Below are 20,757 nucleotides of genomic sequence, written 5' to 3' on the forward strand. Positions count from 1 at the left end.
GAATGTGATGCAGAGTGAGTCTTTCTTACCCTCGACCTGAACAGAATCCTTCTCTGTGGCGCTCGCTCTGTTCTGATAGAAATGTATTCTGCTTTTAGACATGATGTCATTTCTAGAAGCAGATTTACTGCCAACTACACACTGAAACTTAACTTTTCTCCAACTTAAATCAGTACTGTGGCAAGGGACATCAGTGCCTTTGCAAATATTGAAATCACACTGTGCTCCATATAATTTGGTATTTTTTTGAAGACGATCATACCCTGCGGTGCAAGATATCTTCTTGGTATTTTGATTGTGTACTTACCCAGATGAAATCATGTAGGAGTTGCCGCCTCTGCTTTAGGTTCTCTCAGCCAGCCCAGTGCTTGGCCTCACTTCCCTTTGAGCTTTCAAACTGCATCTTTAGAAAAAGAAAAAAACAAAAACAAAAAACTGACGGTGTCAGTTTACTTTACATGTCATCAGGATCAAACACTTTATAGGAAAGGATTTTGTTTGTAGGTTTGTAGGTGTGTTTCTTTCCTAACATAGAACAGACAAGGGCTGCCACAAGATGAACCACCTGAATGCAGTTTTGTGCTCTATAGCTGGGAGTGTGACAATGACTAGAGCAGATAACTGGGAGAAAGTCTGTGGATTTGTCTGGTTGCTAGTGTCTCATGCATAAACAGACTGTGTGTAGGCGTGTTAAAGTAGCTGTTACTTGCCTCATGAACATGATACACACTCTGCAGAGAGCTCTACATGACTAAAACAGCACTGCCTGGTAGGAACAACCTCCATTCCCCTATATCTGCTCTAGAAAACAGCAAAACTTTTCCAGAGACTGATAAGAGAAGGGAGTGTTTGGGCGACAGTGTTTCTGTGTGTGTGTGTGTGTGTGTGTGTGTGTGTTTGTGTGTGTGTGTGAGAGAGAGAGAGAGAGTAGGGTAGGGTAGGAGAGCAGCCAGGGAAAACCTGCACTAAAACATCATTGCTCAAGGCATAATCGCTGTTAAATAGGTTGTTGACATACACAGTCGGCTGTGTGCAAACATCTCATTTGGCCAATTATCCCCTTCGTTGAGGTGGTGTGGTCTAGATGAGGAGGGTGAGCGCAGATTTGGCAGAGACGGAGGGACTAACTCTCTCCTATGCTGTGTGTGTGTTAATGGAGCTACCAGATGTGTTTTAAAGAAAGAGGAGCAGGAGCACTGGGTGGCCTGCCACATGTCCAACCTGGGAATGTGTATGTACGTATGCATGTGTGTGTATCTTGGTGGGCGTGTATGAGTGTGTGTGTGTGTGTGTGTGTGTGAGCATACCTTTGCCTGTGACCGTGTCTATGTGTGTGCAGGTGTACAGGGAGGCTCTAATGTTTAGCCGACCACCCCGGGGTGTTACTCACCGCGACCACCCCCCCCCCCCCCCCCCCCCCCCCCTCCCTTGAAGCCCCCTCAGCCACTGCGCTGCTAACACCTACACACACTGGCAAACAGCAACAGCAACAGCTTCCACTGCACTTGAAAAACGATCCAATGATTGATGATGCTTGGCAGAGCATGATGACTCACTGCAAATTTAGCTTTTATCAGTGTTTGCATTCCATCTGTTTCTAGGACTGATAATTGAATAAAAGTGGGATGTTCTGAGTGTGGTGCACTGGAGAAGACGGTCCATAGCAGGCCATAATGGATCTGTGTTCGAGACCTGAGTGCTTTTTTTTGATTGTTTCGTAGTGTGTGTGTGATTAACCAGTAGTGATAGATAGCCGGAGAAAAGCCCTCCCACTCCCCCACCCCTAGGCTGCAGGCCCCTCCTGCTCTAATCAATGACATGTTAAGCTGGCAGGCTTTTGAAGTGAGGGGTTCCAGAGGGGCACTGAAGGGTGTGTGTGTAAATGTGTGTGTGTGACCGAGAAGTTGAGGGGTATTGATGATGTGCGGCAAAGGGACACGAGGAAGAAAGGCGAGGGAGGGAGGGAGGGATGGATGAAGGGAGTCCAGGGGCAGGCTTTAGGTGGGGGGAAGGCTGACAAGAGCAAAAGCTAGTCTGGAACTCATCACACGAGCTGGAGTGACTGGATGGTGGACTGATGGTTCACCCTGATGGCTCCCAACAGGTCACGCTCAAACCCATCCCCTCACACATCCCCTGTTTTTTTTCCCCTTTGTCTATGCTTTTACTCTATTTTTCTTGTAAAGATCGAGCCATTAGTTCATCTAGAATCCACATCCAAGACTTCAATGCTTTGACAACACGGACTGGGTTCAGGTCCAGAGTATAAGGTGTTTGCATGTTCTCCCTCTGTAGAGGGTTACATCAGGAAGGGCATCCGGCGTAAAACAACGTGCCAAATCTGAAATATGCAAATCATCAGTTTCGTATGATTGGCTGTGGTGACCCCCTGATGAGGAAACAGCCAAAAGTGGAACAACAACTTTACAGCTCTCATAATTTTCACTTTCAAAAAGCTTCCTGTGGACACAGATGTCCAAAAATGTTTGTGACATTCTTGTGTATTTATTTACAGATTGTGAATGTGTGTCCTTGGATCGCCTGACACGCACAGACTGGGTTACATCTGCATGTGGAGTTTTGAGACAGTTTTTACATCTCCAGCTCCATAAATCCACAAATGCGTGCTGCATTTAAGGGTTGGTGGAAAGCTGGGACATCTGTTGTTTTTTTTTATTTTTCTTTCTAACTAGGCAGAATCACCTTTCGCACATGCACTGAAACCCTGAACTACTCTAGATGTTACCTGCTGAATGTGTGAACACACAATCATCCGAATCAGCTAAACCAGAGCTTCCAGTCCAGTGATACCTTCGACTGATACCTTTGACTGATCTTCAATTAGCAATTTTTTCTTTCGAATAATAAAAACACACTCGTCTGTGCAACAACTCATTGTGACCCATAGTTAGGTTTTCTTGTTAGGTGACCTCTAGTGGCTGTAGCAATAATGACGAGAAGAAGGAGGAAAGGAGGAAGTCAGGTGACGTAGTATAAAGAGTAACACAGTCCACTTTAGGAGAAGGTATGTGTGGAGGGATGGGTCCAACACAGGACTTTCACACAGGAGACCACTGTTTGTTTGCTGCGTGAGTCAAGTACTGTACTTTAGTACAGTTTTGAAGTACTTGAACTTCACTTGATTATTTCCATGTTATGTTACTTTATACTTATTATTTTCACTCCGCTACATTTGACAGCTTTAACTTCTGGTTCCGTTTCAGATTTTAACATTAAGAGTTTGTAAGATTTCAATTTCTCAGGTGATTTCATTTAAGTAACGAATTATACAAAGTTAAAAAACAAAAACAAAATGCTGCTCTGAGTGGTGAGTAGTGAGTGGTGTTGATCATCTCATCTTATTCTCGGCATGAAAGCGTAAGTTTACTTTTAAAAATATCAAACTATTATTACACCATATGATAGTAATTCAATCAACCTCAACTGAGCATTGCTCTGAAATACGCAGAGAATCACAGTCTGTTCATATAAGGAGGTTTAGAGGCAGTGCTGGTCATGTTTATTAACTATGGGAGCTTGGTTTAATGAGTCTGTGACCCTAAAAATCAAGTTAAAGAGTTACTTTTCAAATGCTGCTATTACTATTCAAAATCAGATTTTTGTGTGTGTATTGAATTAGCATAACACTTGGCTGCAGTATTGAGATGAATCAGACACAAAAGAAATCCATTTTGCTGGTAAAACATCCATGCTCTCTGTCCCTCCTTGATCCTCCCTCCCCATCTCTCCATCTCTGTGTGTTTGGAAAAAAAAAAAAAAGAAGAAGGCTGTGTCACAGAGGAGCACGTTATAGGATATTATGTGTGATTTTTGTAACTCAGCAAAGCTTCAGTTTGAAGTGTGAGCCTGTACTTTTGTGTGTGTAGTTTTGGATATGCGCGCATGTGATTTTGTGTGCATGTTCTCATGTGTGGGTGTGTGTGTGTTTGAGGTTGCATCTGCGCGCCTGTGTGTATTTGTGGATACTATACGTGCATGTATTTCTGTGTGCAAATGTATGTGACCGTGGATAATATTGTGTATGTATGAGTGCGATCTGACTGTGTGTGCATCACTATATGAATATGTACTTTTTGCTCTTGTGTGTGCACTTTTGCACTGTGTGTGTGTGTGTGTGTGTGTGTGTGTGTGTGTGTGTGTGTGTGTGTGTGTGTGTGTGTGTGTGTGTGTGTGTGAGCTCTGCGGAGCCCTGAGAACTTGGCAGCGTGTCAGCGGAGTGCTCCAGCAGTGAGGGGGAGCTGCTGTGTTTCTCTGCCCTGTGCTGGATCCCCTTTCAGCCTGACACAATCCCACAATCCCACAGCTCTGAGCTCTCAGCTGCAGCCTCCACATCACCAGCACTAACCCACCGTGCTCTCATACCCACCCAGATCACTGTTTCAGCACAGCAGGATCTGGCCACCGTCAGCATCTGCAGTGGTGCTCCAGCACACTCAACTGCACTGTACTGTGGTGGAGGGGAGCCTAGATAGGTTTCACAGCAACACCATACTGAAAATACTGAAATATCCTGGTTGCCAGATCCTATTAATCAGTGACACTATCCTGTCCACACTGACTTATTAAATGTAATTAAAGGGTCACTTCATATTTTCTCATTTTCCCCTTGTTGTATTTAGCCATGGAGATAGTTCTCGTTTTATTTGTCCAGATTTGAGAAATCTCTCTCTGAGATTTGTGCCTCTATCTCAGGATAATGAAGTAGTAGTAGAGTATTTCACAGATGACATTTTTTTAAAAAAAATCTGTCTTTCCAAAAACAAACAGACCCTTTACTCTGGATAGTTCACTAACCTTGCTGTAAACAGTTTATTTTGTAAGGCAGCTTCTAGGAAATGTTACTGATGTTTTATGATGCCTGGACTGACAGACCAAACCACTCAGACCAACTGCCATCTTGAAACCCCACCAACCACAAAAATCACTGCTTCTCAGTTACAACCTAATGAATATTATCAGTGCGGAATTTTTGGTGTGAAAAGCCTGATCACCTGCTGCAACCACAGAGATCCACTTGAGAGATGTGTGTGTAAAAATACAGCAGCCCGGTATCTCTCGGAATCCTGTTCATATCGAATGAATCTCATGTGCAAAGGTAACGACTAATGGCAGTTTTCAGTGTCAACACAGGAAGCGTTGCCACTTTCATGTGGGGAACTTAGGCTATGGGGCAATGGGTGAGAGCAAATATGAACATTGATACTATAAATATTAATATCAGGTCTGTGATGGGACTTTAACTTCAGTCTCCTTTAGAAAAGTTAAATCTGTTCCATGTCCAGCCACCATGCTGACCTCCTCCAGCCTTACTTTCTGCCTGGCTATGTAAAGGATACACTTCACTTCAGCAAAGACATCCAAACAGAAAGGGACACATATTATTATAACTGTATGAGATTGTGTTGTCATTTGGTTTATAGCTTTACTGTGAGCTCAGTGCTGGCAGCTTTTCAGATACCTCTGGCACCATTGCAGGATTTTCACTGCAGTGTTTCTCTCATAATAATGAAACAAATTTACTCCATAAAAAAATCCATTTGTTTGTATCTATCTATTTGCAGGTGTAACCTTGAGATGACCTTAAGCTAACTTCACCCATTTTATGTTTAGTCAAATTTTTTGTTGATGAACTTTTTGATATATTTATAGACAGTAAACTCATTGAGTAAAACGTTTTACTTTAAATTTGCAGCTGGTTTCAGGCTCCACTGTTTGATCTGCATTGTAGGTGTGTTACCAGGAAGAAGAGCATGCAGGAAGAAAAGACATGAATTAACCTGACTGTTATTCTTTATGTCTCAACCAAATTCCTTAGAGATTTAGTTGGTTTTTCATTTCATAAAATCAGTTTTCCTCTCATCAATGTCACACACACACACACACACACACACACACACACACACCCCGTCCACACTGGGGCTAGTTCTCAGACGCTTATTATTGAAATGGTTAGCTCTTTATCAGCTGATTACATGATGAGTTCATTTTGACACAAGAAGGTGGGATGAGTGAGCTCTCCCATCAGTGTTAGTGTGCATCATCATCATCATCATCAGCAGCAGCAGCAGCAGCAACTCTCCCAGATGGACCTTCACAAGATGGGTATTGATTGATTCTTCTCAGAGTGGTGGTGATAATGTGACAAACAGCAGTCATTTCCCTCTGAAACATCACTTTGGTCCACTAGTGAAGCCTTTATCACAAAGAGTATCAGAGGCTTCCTGGAAGCTCTCTTCCGGCACTAGGGACCTGTCAGGCCAATGAGCCAGTGGATCAAATGACACTGTGGCAAGTGTCTTAATGACTGTGTGTCATGGCTCCAGGATTGGTAACAGTGGCAAGAAGCAAAAGAGTAGATTTATAATGTGCTTCTGGCCTTCACTTTCACAGAGAGTGATGATCTGCGAGATTCCAGTGAATTCAAAAAGGAAGCTGCTCATTTGTTCGTGAGGATCTGCACTCAGTCGTCCTTTAATTCCACAACCTGACTGGTGATGGGTTTTTGAGGCAGGTACCAATATCAATAACTGATAACAATGCATGAGCTGATTCTGATTTATCAGCATGAACACATAATATAAAATAACACTTCTGATGAGGGTCCCTCAAAGGAGCCCTTTAGAGTTTTCTTGGGAAAAAAAAGTTGAATAAAAAGAATGGTAAAAGGTAAAAAAATAATAAAAAGTAAATTTTACATAAAACCTCACTAGCGATTCAATTAGTATCAATAACTGCAAACAATAATATAAATGCAGCACGAAGGCATCATGCAATCTCTGTTATGTACTTGATGACAAACTGTATAACAGAGACCAGCCAATAATGTTGGCTCAGCTGAGCTCTAATAAGTTCATCTGAGTGCCACTCAGGACCTCAGTATGCTTCAAATGGAGTTTTTTTTGTCAGATGAGAGGCTGCAGTGAGAAATTTTTGCAACTTTCTCAAATAGGCAATCAAGCACGCTTCCTTTATCCAGCAACGGGTGAGTGAAGGTGTAAAAACAGGCAGTGTTCAAACTCTTCAGCTCTTAAGCTCCATTTGTACAATTTGTCGGGTCAAAACTAGAGAGACATGCAAAAGAGATAGCAGGTTTTTCACCGCACCTTCAACCGTGGACACTTGGAAAAGCTCTAAACACCTCTTCCTTTAGATGTGGGTCAGACGACACATTGTACAAAGCGGTTCATTTAAAGCATACTGAAGGCTTAAGGCTTGTCTGCACAGGAGGATGACTTTTTTTTTCTGTCATCCATATCACCCTTCCCTGATGAAACAGCTTCTGTTCTAATCTATGCAGCTGCCTACGCAGACTGCGTAATGACTCGCACTTCAGTCTCACTTTACCTGTGTAACCATGACCTGAATCTTATTTTAATGCTTCAAGCTTCTATTTTCTTCTGTTTTATGAGTGGTAAGTACAGTGATTGTGCTTTGGGCTCTGAGTGCTATCAAACCACGGGTGACCTACAGTCAGTGATGTGTCTGGACACAAGAAGGATCTGATCTTACAGTTCAGTAGCCACTGACTAGGAGTAACTGCAGCATTATTAAATGTTTTTTCCTGGCTCTGATCAGACTTTCACAGCACTTGGTTACCCCTAGGCAACTCTGATAGTAGCTCATAACTGTAGCATTTCATTCATTCAAAAATATATTGCCTCTGAACACAATCCAGCCAGAGATTATGTTTGTCAACATAATGTAATTAGGAAAATAATTTTGTAATTTGACATGAAACGACAAGACAGATGACAGGGTGACTCATTCATTGAAACATGTATGAATGAAAAAATCCCAGGTTAGTCTGCTGCTGAACTGCATCTGAATCACTGTGAATCTTGCTTTGTCCTCCTGATCCAGTCTTTGGTTTCCAGCCAGCTGCTCATTGCTGTGGTGTTTCTACACCGCATTTCCCAGAGATCATCAGTTAATTGGCGCGGCGTCTTTATCCTCGTATTTACTGTTGAAATGTGAGATTTGTGTTGATGATGCTCTTTTCTTCGTTGTTTCCCGTAGGCCTGCGTCCAGTGATCATTTTTATGATGTGTGTGTGTTTTTTTTTTTTTTTTTGTTTAACTGAGAATATAAAATGCTAGAAAATAGCAGAAAATCACAAGGACAATTTCCAAGAAACCGAGTGACGTCCCACCTCTTTCACATGTTCTGATTAAAAGTGAAACTCAGACACTTGTATAATTTCTTATGTATCAGTGAGTGAACACATTCAGTTTTCAGTTGGAAATTTTAAGTCTGACATGCTGCCAAATCTTTTTTTAAGAGTCACAAATGTTTTACCCTGTTGTGCTGTCGTTCATGAACTTATTCAAAAAGCCAACAAGTCAAAGCAAATGAAGCGTTCAGAAACATGTCAAACCCTCACATCGCATCCCAGCTCGTTTAACATAATGTTGAAGGGGAGCCACCCTCCTTCAGACATAGACAGTGCCACATCAGCACTGTGTGTGTGTGTGCCTCTGCATGTGTGTGCATGCGTCTCTCATCTTGTGTGTGTTCATCTGTGTGTGTGTCTATGTGCTCTGAATGCTGATTGATGTATCTCTGGCTTTGTCAGCCCTTTGGCATAGGTGGAACAGGTGTGACTCTGCCACAGAGCGCGGCTCAGACAAGCCATATCACAGCACAATGAGGTCATTGTGCAACACACACATTCCTGCACAGGGCCCTCGGACTTTTACAGGCTGGAGGTAGCCATCTGTGTGTGTGTGCGCCAGTGTGTGTCTGCGTGTGTGTTGCTCCAGGTGAGGGGGATTTGGATGAGATTTTCTGTATGAAAGAGATGTGTGCTCACCAGCTGCGTGTCCCTACACAGACACACACTCTCTCGGAAACACCTCCAAGGCTCAGACACACACAAAGACACACAGACAGGCCAAGTGACGATTCTCCAGTGTTGCAAAATCAGCGTCTTGTGTGTGTGTGTGTGTGTGTGTGAGAGAGTGGGCGTCGGGTTAAGTGGGGCTGGCTGGGTTTTTTCCGACCTTGTCACTCTTGTCTTGGATACAGTCAAGGCTGCTCTGGTTTGCGTGGACCCTGGGGTCCATTAGTACAATGTGGATGTTACTACGGTGATGAAGTCATCTGGTCTGACTCAGGCAGCTCATTCAATGGCATCTGTGTTTGTTTGTATCCTGGCTGACACTTCAGCCTCTGTGTCCCGACACTGAGACACAGCATATGTAAACTCACTACTTATTTCTTGCCCCCCTCCCCCCCTCCGCCTGCCTGGATTTTTCCTGCTTTCAACCTGGCCAAGGTTTGCCATTTTTGGTGAGGTAAGGTGAGGCGGACCATGTTCAGTGTGTGTGTGTATGTGTGTCTGTGTGTGTGTTTGCCTAAGTGGTGTGTAGTGCTATCCCCAGGGTTGGGTGTCTGGACTGGGTCCCTTCTTGCTGCTTTACAGTTTAACCAGCCTTGACTTGCTGTGTGGTGACATGTCTGCACTACACTGACTGGATGACTGGGAAGATCCGCTCCCTGTGAGTGTGTGTGTGTGTGTGTGTGTGTGGATCAGAGTGGGTGTAAGGCTGGAGGCTGACTGCTGGGCTATGCTTGAAAGACTTCTGGCATGTGCTGGTGCCTGCATTTTTCACCCTTGACTGGAAGCATATGCTGTAGCACAATCGAGACAGTGTTAGACGGGCTTGGCGTGAGGGACCCAGGCGGCTTCCTCCACATCTGGCAGCGATTGGCCCTTCTTCCAGGTGAGTCACGTCCCCCGGGAGAGTGGCTCTGCTGCGGCCCTTGGTCCCTCAGTGCCCGGGCATCTGGAAGTGTCTGGATCTGTCTCGCAGTCACATCTATCTCCACATGCTTTTCCAATTTCATCACCCCCCCACCACCTCTGTAACCCCCCCCCAAACCACTCACTGACCCCTGCTGTGCCTTGATACTTCCACCTCTACACTCCAGGTGACATGGTTTAGAAACCCAGATGACCAAAAAGGACAACACTACTGAAGAATTGTACTGACAGATGGACACAGGGTCAGTTTTGTATGAATTTTATTTCTTTTAAGATGGAAAAATTAATGGATTGTTCTGGTTTGTTTCCACCTGGGTTTAGTTTCCTAGTTTTGGCCCGTCTTTCTGATTTGGTTGCGATAACATTGTACTCACAATGTTAATTGTTGAGATCTGGGAACATGGGCAATATCACTAAAAAGAAATTTGACATGGCAAGAAACACAAGCACGTGGTTGAAAACAAACTCCCAGTTTAGTCAAATTTATTTGGAAGAGAAAACCAAGATGAACAGTAAAATTATCACCCAAACTGTCTGTTGTAAACATCCAACACAGTTTTCAGGTGTGCTTAGATTTGGTCTTATCAGCAAATAGTGGCTTAGATCATCTGGCCTTAAAATTTCTCATACATCTGAGGATGGCTTCATTTTTACATTTTATTTTGGGGGCAGCACAATGAGCTGTAAATACAAAATTTGCCCAAAAGAGTTATCTCACAACATGTTCATGAGATCAAACAGTTGAACATGCTCTTTGCACAACCAGCAGACACAGAGGAACATCATCATTCACTTGGAGTGGTGTTTGTGTCCACATGATGAATGTAAGTCCAGTATTCCCTCTCTTTTAGTTCAATTTTTGGTCTCCACCATGTCCTGAGGGAAATATCTGTCTCTTTAGCTGCTAAATTCTCCACTATGTTCACAAGCTAGTCTCTAATTATGTCTCTTTTGTATCAGAGCTTTCTCAATGAAAATAGCTTCTTCATGAAGCTGGAAACAAGTTTTGTGGGAAGAGTGAGCGATCAAAACAGTGAAATTGTAGAGTGTAAAGCCAAAACAGTGTGCTAAATTATGAATTAATTATAATTAAATTAGAAATACTATAAATAAAAGTAGAGAAGAAAATATGTACATAGATTTGAAGGGTTTGTCACATTATGTTGTTTTATAATAAATAGAAAAAATTTAGTTAAATCATAAAAGGGTTAAAAAAAATCATAAAAAGGTTATAGTATATTTACATACTGTTGTATTGTTTACAATTTGTCTGATAGTCTGTATGGTTGTGTTTCTGACTTTGTTGCGGTGTGGCGCCTCATTCTGAGATCTCAGCAGTTCCTTCATTGAGTACAGTGTTATCATAACTGATCGAAGTCATGGTAAAAAAGTGCAAAAATAAAACTCAAGTTCCGATAAACCACAATTTCTAATGGTGTGTTGATCTTGTGTGTCCATTAATGAGCTTTTCCTTCACTTTTGTATTGTGTTCCAAATATTTTCTCTTTTCTACATATCATTACAGGGATAATTTGTAGGGTGTGCTGGAATTTTAAGATTTTCTATAAACAATTTTCCCATAAAAGCAAATAAGCCAGACATGCATAAAGAAATGTGTGTGTGTGTGTGTGTGTGTGTGTGTGTGTGTGTGTGTGTGTGTGTGTGTGTGCAATAAGGAGGAAAGAAGAGGTGGTGGGGGGACAGCTTCCCCGCCTGACCCTTAAACAGGAATGTCACAAGCAGCCTGGGTAATTATGTCCCTTAGCCTGATGGCTGTTGGGGAGGCCCAGCTGTGTGTGTGTGTGTGTGTGTGTGTGTTGGTCTGGCGAAGAGAGGGGGTTGACTGATGGGAGTTGCATGTGTCAGAGTGGATTGATCATGACACAAACAGATGTATGTTGGTGGAAAACATGTCGGTGTCCATGTGGAATGGGTCTATCCTGATCATTAAAGAGATGAAAATAAACATCTTGCTCTGATTAACGGCAGCCGTCCCAGCGGACTTGTCAGCCGTGCCGCCGACACGCCACGCCGGGGCCGTACATATGTGTGTACAGATTTTGGTTTTACATAAATGTGTTCCTGTTTAGAAACTGGTGAGCCATGCTGCAGCTGTAACGTGTGAGTGTGTGTCAGACTGTAGGCAAATCTAGTGGGCGCCTATTTTTTTTTTTTTTCCTCGGTGTCTAGAATGAATATGAGAAAATCTGTTGTTTTTTTTGTTTTTTTTTTTTGTTTTAAAAAAAAATCCTGCCATTTTCTCCCTGAACTGCATATCTTTCTTTAGGTATTGCACTCTTTTTGTCAAACACCCGCACACACGCTCATAGCCTCTCACTCTCAGAGGGTATTTACAGAGGAATGCATGCATGCTGGAGTGTCACATTTCACTGAAGAAGCAGAAAAAGAGGGAGAGAGACTGAGCGACATTGAAATTGAGGAAAAAGAAAAAAAAAGATGAATTGGAGACTCGTTTTAGTCTGTGAGATTGTCGTGTGCATGTGTGTGTTTGTGCGAGTGTGTGTATTATTTTAGCATTGTTTTAAATATTGAAATGATGCAGTGCATGTCCTACTGAAAGTCATTATTGGACAAGCAGCTGGGTGACCAGTGAAGTCAGCTCTTTGATTCACTGGGTGTCTCATACTGGGTTGAGACTTTATTGGCATTGTGTGTGTGTGTGTATTTGTATGTGTATGTGTGTCTTTCTGTCATAGGCTACTTTTGGGGACAGATTTCAGACTAAAGACCAGTTAACTTTGGACATCTTGTCCAATTTGGGACAAAAGCCATGTCCCAATTTGGGGAAAAGGTGATTTTTGGGTCAGTGGTTTAAGTGAGGGTTAGGTTAAGGTTAGGGTAAGTCTCCAGAAAACGAGGACAAGTCTGTGTAATGTCCCCAAAAGTTAGCTTGATCAATGTGTGTGTGTGTGTGTCAGAGACACACCCTTTCTTCTTCATTGTCTTCGGCCGTCTCGGGGGCGACCCGGTTTCCAGGCCCTACGAGAGTTTCAGTGTCAAATAAAGAGACTGGCAGTGTAGTAAAAAATCCAGTGCACACTCCTGGGATTACCACTGTCTCTTTGTCTGCTCATGTAGAGGGCCTGAAACACATTTGCTCTGACTTTTTAGTGAGAAAAAACAAAGTAAAAATTGGCTGTGTTGAGTCCTGCGAACGCCCCCTGAAATGGGTCTTGTTTACTGATAAGTTTATCTGAAGTCTTCAGTTCTGCAAAGCCAGCCTTCCTAATGAGGCACCTCTTCTCTCTTATGTTGAAATGATAGCCTCAGAGAAGATTTTCTGTGCGCGTGCCATGTGAGCATCGATCAGCCCAGACTTGTAAAACAGCTTCCACAATCCAATTTTCTACCTTGCTGTATTCATTTCAAATTGCCTCGCTGATGCCATCTTGGGTCAAGCGTGGTTGGAAGAAAAGCAAGCACCTGCGAATCTAATCTGTACACTCACTCAATCACACATCCTTCCACCACGAGTTTGTGTGGATTTCTTTTGTCTTTCCAAAACACTATGGCTCTCAAAGCTCAAACAAACTCAACGTAAAAACCATCATTTTGGAAGGAACAGGGTTGTTCCAGGAAAGACAACCAGAACCCAACTGCTGAGAACAGCAAATGTTAAGCTTTTATTATGTACAGGGAACTGAGTCACTGCTGTCATATCAGTCTGTGTGAAACTGTCCTCCCATAGAAAGACCTAAATATGCTCTATGTTAATGTTTTTAACTTACAAGTGACCACTATTATTTTTAATTGCCCAGGTTTTGACATGTCTCATTCTCAGATGTTTCTATTGAACCCCAACACAAAAAATGTAACTGGATTATTGATTGCCCTGAGCAGTCGTTAATCAATGATCCACAGATGTCACTGTCAGCAGTATTCACTGGAACAACTTCCTGCCAAAGAAATATTTACAATGAAAACTGTCAAGAGTGTGTTTTGTGGCTATCATTCCTGTGAACACCGCAAACAAAACTTCACTCCGTTCCTTTGTATCAGTGTGGAGGCAGAAACTGATATCTCACTCAGTGCAGATTCTTTTTTTTTTTCCTGCCTAAATTCTTAATTCAATACTTACCTTTGTACCAAACCATCTTTTACCAGCCCTCAAGAACAATTGTTCCTCTCTCAGCCCCCCGCAACAAAAGTGATGAATGGTGCTGTCATCTCATTGCGCCGGCTCTGACACAGGCCACCATAGCATGCTTAGAGGCCCTTGGGTGCTGCTGGGCTCAGTGTCAAGACTCAACTGCTACAAGTCCCAACACAGCCCTGACACAGCCATGCCACAACACAGGCCCTAAGGTAATCTGTCTCTCTGTCTCTTTGTCTCTGTGCTTCCACATGCACACAGACTTCTAAAGCTCTAACTTGAACCCCCCTGGCAGCAAGGTAGACAAGAAATAGATTATGGAGAAGGGAAATAAAACACTCTTAAAGTGCAAATTCAGCGACTTGGACTCCATTTTATCTCATGGAAGCTATCTGCACCGAGTCTAAAGGGTCTGTCTGATGTTTAATTGAAAGAAAATAGTGTGTATTTAATCTAATTTATGCTACAGTGTCTCTTCTCTATCCCTCCAAGCCACAAGATGTTTTCAGAGGCAGGTTCTCATATTCACAAGCTCCCTCCCATCACTGGCTCAGAGCATCCACATCGGCTCTCTCACCCTTTCTACACTGGGGGCTTCATGACGCGTTGCATACTTCATGTGCACAACTTCACTTCACATACAAGCTAAAATCAAATTCAGTTCAATTTCAATTATTTAACAACCGTGGTCTTTGCAACTTTAATATGTTAAAGCTGTATTGGCCAAGGAACATGTCCAGGTGACCATGTAGAATCTGCCACATGTTGGAATGTGATGTTACAATATAATGTGATGTTTTACATATATTGTAGAATGGTTGAATGCTAACGTGATAATTAGAACGAAACACTCAGAAAAAGAATGTCGTAAGTATTGGACAAATAAATATTTTGACCTGATGATGGTGCTAGATAAAAAGTTAGAGGATCACAAATTACAGTTCATTCTGAGGAGGAACATGAATGTGTGTTGGGCTTCATCCTCTGGGAACCATGAATGTCTGCACCAAACTTCCTGTCAATTCATGCATTAGCTGTCAAGATATTTCACTAAAAAACAAAAACTGTCAGCCTCATATTCAGAAGATCACTGAAGTCAGCAGGCTTCATCTGGGAATTTTCATTCATGACAACACATAACACGTGTAGAACATGCACAGGCTGTGAACATCATTTATTGTTAATAAACACCAATATCAGCCCACAGTGTAAAAAGCAAACAAAGATATCAGTTTAAACTACATGAGTTTTTTTCTTTTTTGTTCTATATCTTAGAAACTCTTTTTACAGGTACAAGTGAATGTGTTTCCTGGCTAGCGTCTGCTTTTGGCTAAAAGAGGGCGATGTTGTGTGATGCAGGTCAGAGTCAGAGGCAGCAGATCAAAGATGAACAGAGGCAGGGGGGTTAGATGTAGTGGTGTGTTTGTTTGGACCAGAGTTTGAGGAAAAGTGGAAAGTCCAGTGGTGGTTAATTGGTGTGCTTAGGTCTGAGGTCATGAGGGTGGCAACAGGAACACACCGCTCAGCCCTGAGCGGCAGATGGATGTACAGCCACCACAGAGACTACTGCTCAATCTAATCACAACGAAACACTATGAAGACACGCACAGACCCTCTCTTCTTCTTTTCCTCTCTGACTCTCCCTTCCTCCTCGGTCCTTCTCCCCCCCCCTCTCCGAGCTCTCGCTATGCCCAAAGCCCAGGGGAGGTCACGGTGTGTCACAGCAGCAAAGGCCTCCAGATGAACCTGTTGGTAAGCCCCCACCCCCCCCCCCCCCCCCCGACCCCCTCCTCTCAGCACCACCTCCTACCTCTGAAAATACCCTGGAGGCTTGCATGACCTGAGGCGTTCAAGATCAAGCGACAACAGAGATGATCATGAAATGAGAATTTTTTTTCCCTGATTTTTTTTTTTTTATGCCTTTGAGTTCATCCTTACTCTTCTCTAATTCCATATCGATAAAGCACAAAGCTAAACTGTCCCTGATGTCCAGCTGTTCTGCTGGCCGAGGCTACACTGCCTAAACACCTACACATGACTGTGCATTTTTATCTTTGTCTTGTGTTATTATGTGTCAAACTGGGGTTATTCTGCTGAAAGGCTTTGCCAAAATGTCAGACTGATTTGTAACATGAAAATCCCATCTGCAGTCCAGTCGGTGTCCTCCACTTCTGTTATCATAGATACAATGTTATTTGTGTTTCCTGTGCTACGGTCTATTGGAGGGCCTCAGGCCATGTTCACACACGACAAGCATAGTGGGTGTCATGACAACAACTAACAACTATTTAGACAAATATTACTTTATAATGTACACCCAGCAGAATTTATTGAATAGACTGTAAATACTGATTGTTCTCTAGCAACAGAAGCAACAGTTTTTTTTTTCTGTATCACTCAGGAACACTGAAAGGTTCACATACACATGTGTCTGTGGTGGTGTGATTAACAGACATCTACAATGTATGTTCATTGTATTTTTCTACCTCTTCTCTTCAAGTCAAATCCATTTTATTTAGACAAATTTTCAGTTGTCCATCTCACATGTGTCCGTCTGCAAACACACACGTCATATATAATCAGCCCAGCTGTCTAACACTGGCCTCTTGGCTTGAGCTTTTTTGTAGGAAAGCGTTAGCCTTATTCCAGACCTCTGACTCGCTTCCCACATCTTTTTTGTTGAGTGTTTCAAGTAGGTCTGGAAGTTGCAGGAGTGATGCAAAGTGAAGTATGCGGACCCTGCGTGTCGGACTGTGATTGTTCTATTTAAAGCTGCCCTGTTCGCGTTCACTGTTCATCGAAATGCAATGTGTGTATCCTTGAAGGCTAAAGAGCATCACACAAACCTCATCGAAATTTCCCGTTGTCAATCCTTTTGAAACAGTTTGAATCCTGCATTGTTTACATCCAGTCTTCTTGTTCTGGACTTTTTCTTGAGTATTGCCACATTTCTTGGTGTGTTACCACCGTCAGCTATTGATGGCATACTGTGAAGTATGTTAGAAGGGGAGGGGTTTTGCGTCACCCACATTCTTGTTTTCACACAAGAGATATTAAACCAGGAACTCACTGATAAAATCATTATCATCATCATCATTTTGGTAGCTGAAATTTTAGGCAAATTTGTAGTGTTTAAATTTGACTATTTTAATGCCAGAAAATTCGCTAAAAATCTAAATTACCCCCCACAGAAAATGTTGTTAAAAATAATACATGCGCAGACACTGACAAAGACTGTGAGATGGAGTTGAAAGCATGAGAGACACGAGTAAGTGGACCTTGAGTTAAGCAGAAAACAAAGTATATCCGCACTGCATCGTTCTTGCAATTTAACCGCTGAACCTTTTGTGCTCATTTGCCCCAAAAAGCAAATGTACCAGCTGTACCATAGCTGTAAGCGAGCTAACACACACACACAACAGGGAGTGTGTATTTGTGTTCAGCTCAGCCTCTGCCTGATCTCAGAACTCACCAGAGACTCTTGGTTCTTTCTGTTTCTTCCTGCCAGTCGTCATCCTTTTTCCACCTCACCTCTATACATTCCTGAAGTGGTTTCATAAAGCCCCCGTGGTACCCCTGAACTTTTTACTCAGCTGGAACAGGTAGTGGTCCCCACAACCCTGCACAGGATAAGCAGATATAGGCTTATGTAATTAAACAGCACCATATCAGAGGTAGACGACACTGAACAAGGACCCACCCTACATGAAGGTCTAACCCTTTTGTGCATGTGGCTTAATTCACTCAACCTCCGCCCCCCCTCTAGTGACACCCATGCCCCAGTTTGATGTGTGATGACGCCAGGTGAAAGCTTACCAAAGGTGCTGCTCATACTTTAAATTATTCCCTTTGTGAGTTGCTTCGTGACAGGCTCTCTAACCAGCTGCCTGCTACAGTGTGTGTGAGTGTGTGTGTCTGCTAATTTAGTTTTCACTGAAATCACATGGCTGTCAGAAGTGCGGGAGACAGACATGAACATAGTGGCTCCCCATCAAAGCCCCAGTCCCCTTTTTGAAGGGCAGGGCCACTTGTCGGTACTGATCCTCCCCCAGTAGTCAGGGCTGGATGGGCCATACGTACCTTTGATAGCACTACCAACCCACGGAACCACAGGGACAGCAGCGTTACTGCGTGGATTTTAAATAAGGTCATACTGAGATCTATTTTTATGCCACAGAGGCATCCACAGAGATTTTCAGCAGCTATTCTAGATTATGCTGCAGTTTATGATCAACAATACGGGGCTGCATAAAATTGGATGGTGCAAAACACCTAATATGCGACAGCTTTTTTTCATTTTGGACCTTCCTATGCTGTTAAGGACAGTCACTGTTGGTCTGATCCGACCCTAGAGATAATCACACCTCCTCCGAACCTTGGTCGACCAAAACAGTATTAAAGACGGAGGGGAAAACCAACACAGGCAGCAACACAGGTCCTCCAAATGAATCAACAAAATACTTACTTACATACTTACATGTTTGTAATTGCCCTCCAGATTGACACATGTAAGTGTTTTCTGATCTGACACTCTCAGCAGGACAACATCAAGCTTTTGCAAGCAAGATTTTCTTTTGGAAAATACAGTAGGCTTGTTTTATGTCTTAACCTGAGTCAGATGAAAAGATTTAAATCCATAGTCCGCCACAACTGCTGAACTTTAAAGATTTGTACGCCTGGAAAAAAGAGCTCAAATCTTTTCTCAATTAGAACCAGTAAAGCTACAACTTGAGATGTGTGCTCACGAGGTCACAGTTTTTGAATCCCCTCTCTTCTTCTTTCCCGTCCCGCATTAACTCTCTGTACAGAGGCTGGATACGGGGAATGAAAAGGCAGCTGATGTCCCTGTATGAGTCATTGTGCCCACGAGTATGCATAAGCTTTCTCAGGAAGTATTTTACCAATGTGGATGGGAACATGAGTATGCTTGTCAGGGTGTGTAAGAGAGCTGGGATATAGTTCATGGGTCAAGCAGGGATGAACCTTCTAGTCACAGCACTCACAGACTCCCATGGTCTCAGCCTGACTCACATTTCCACTCACTGAATCTGGTTAGCTTCAGTCATCTGCCTACACAACCAGCTGATGTTGAAGGCAAAGAACACTGTTGAATACAACCGACAAAAAAAAACTGCTCACAGACCTCAGAGAGGTTAGAGGTCAGGTTGCAGAGGCAAACCCAGAGCTGGTTGTATCTTTGCTTTAAGGACAGATCCTCACATGGACCTGGATCCTCTGGTGTGTCAGTAGGCCACACTTCCTGTTAGATGAACGAAACACAGTTAAATGTGATAAGATTGTTATTAACTCACTATCTGGCTGGTCTACCACACTGTAGTTGTGTCCTACACCCACACTACATACTCACTGTATACAGTATGTACTATATACTAATTGTTATAGTGTCTTTTTTCAGAGAGCAATAATTAAGAGTAGAAATACTGTATGTTCATCTTATAGTCAACAAGCACATCACACTGTAACCTGCTAGACATCACCATTTTCACACGTTCATCGTATGTTAGCATGCTGATATATTAGCAAGTGCAAACTACTTATTGTAGCTAACTGAGCCTGTGAGTGTCCTACTCAACAACCACGTCACTGGGACGAATGACCACAAATACTGGTCTCAGTGACTCAGACCATTTGGTTTAGCATCAGAAGCAGACTGTATCTACGTGAAACCAAAGGACAGGAGGTGATCCAGCTTTTCCACCAACAGTGGTTGTCTGTTTGCACTTGAAAGTTGCATTCACATCTGTACGTTCTGAAGGTTCACGCATTGTTACTCACTGTGGATCAACTATTCACCACATGAAGTTCAAGTGTTTGGTAACCCATTTGTTCTGCCAGCTGTGTGTAACTCCGCTGTGTGTGCGAGGGTGATTGTTACGAGAGGATGAACACTGATGGTAGTAACTGTTGTGATCACTCTGTCATTATATAGGCCACTATTATCAATTAGTACAAAATCAAATTTGTGCTGTATGCTAAAAAATAGTCACAATTCAATGTGCCGTCACAGTTATATTGGCAATAGCATATTTTTCTTAGCTCTCATATTTTTAATTATAATTGGGCAGCTACATACAAACCACTGTTTGGCATCAGGTTTCCCACCATTTCGACTTTAGTTGAGGGACGATGTAGATGTTATTAACATGCTTTTCTGCATGTTTTGGTTTAAGTGGTTATGTAATTGAGGATTTTTCCCGTGTAGTGTTTCCAAATGTGAGGAGGATGCAGTGACGTGTACAAATGACTTCAGCTCCTGAAGCTCTTCATGGTTCTTTCCACGCTAATGTGTGTCAGATGCATGTGTGAGATTATCATGGCTAAAAGCTTGTGCTCTGTTATTCATGTAAAATATCATTTGGAATAATACATATTGGAATAATACACTTTGTTTTTATTTTCCTCTTCTTGTTGTAGAATCATTTGACTTATTTTCCTGACTTTTTTTGGCTTGTTTTGTCTTTTTTTATTTTACTCACACAGTATGATTTGATTATTATTTGTTTTATTTGTAGCTGTTTTTGTGTGAATCCCAGGAAGACTAGCGACCACTTTGTGGAAGCTAATGGGGAGAACTGGTGAGAACTTTGGTTGAGGATGTTGAGGAAAGAAGAGACTGTTATGAACAACATGTTTTTTTGATTCAGCACAGAGCATTTTACAGGCCTCCAGCTAATTCCACACGATGCCCCCCACATTTTCTAAATGCTGCTCTGCCTTCTGACACTGCTTGTATTTGAATTTAGTGCTTGTCACCAAAATGCATTGTGGGTATGTTTGGAAAAACGTGATAAATTAATTTCCTTCCTCATAAAAAAAGATGATTTTTCCAATGATTTTT

The sequence above is a fragment of the Toxotes jaculatrix genome, chromosome 1, assembly GCF_017976425.1.
Source record: "Toxotes jaculatrix isolate fToxJac2 chromosome 1, fToxJac2.pri, whole genome shotgun sequence".
Classification (NCBI taxonomy): domain Eukaryota; kingdom Metazoa; phylum Chordata; class Actinopteri; family Toxotidae; genus Toxotes; species Toxotes jaculatrix.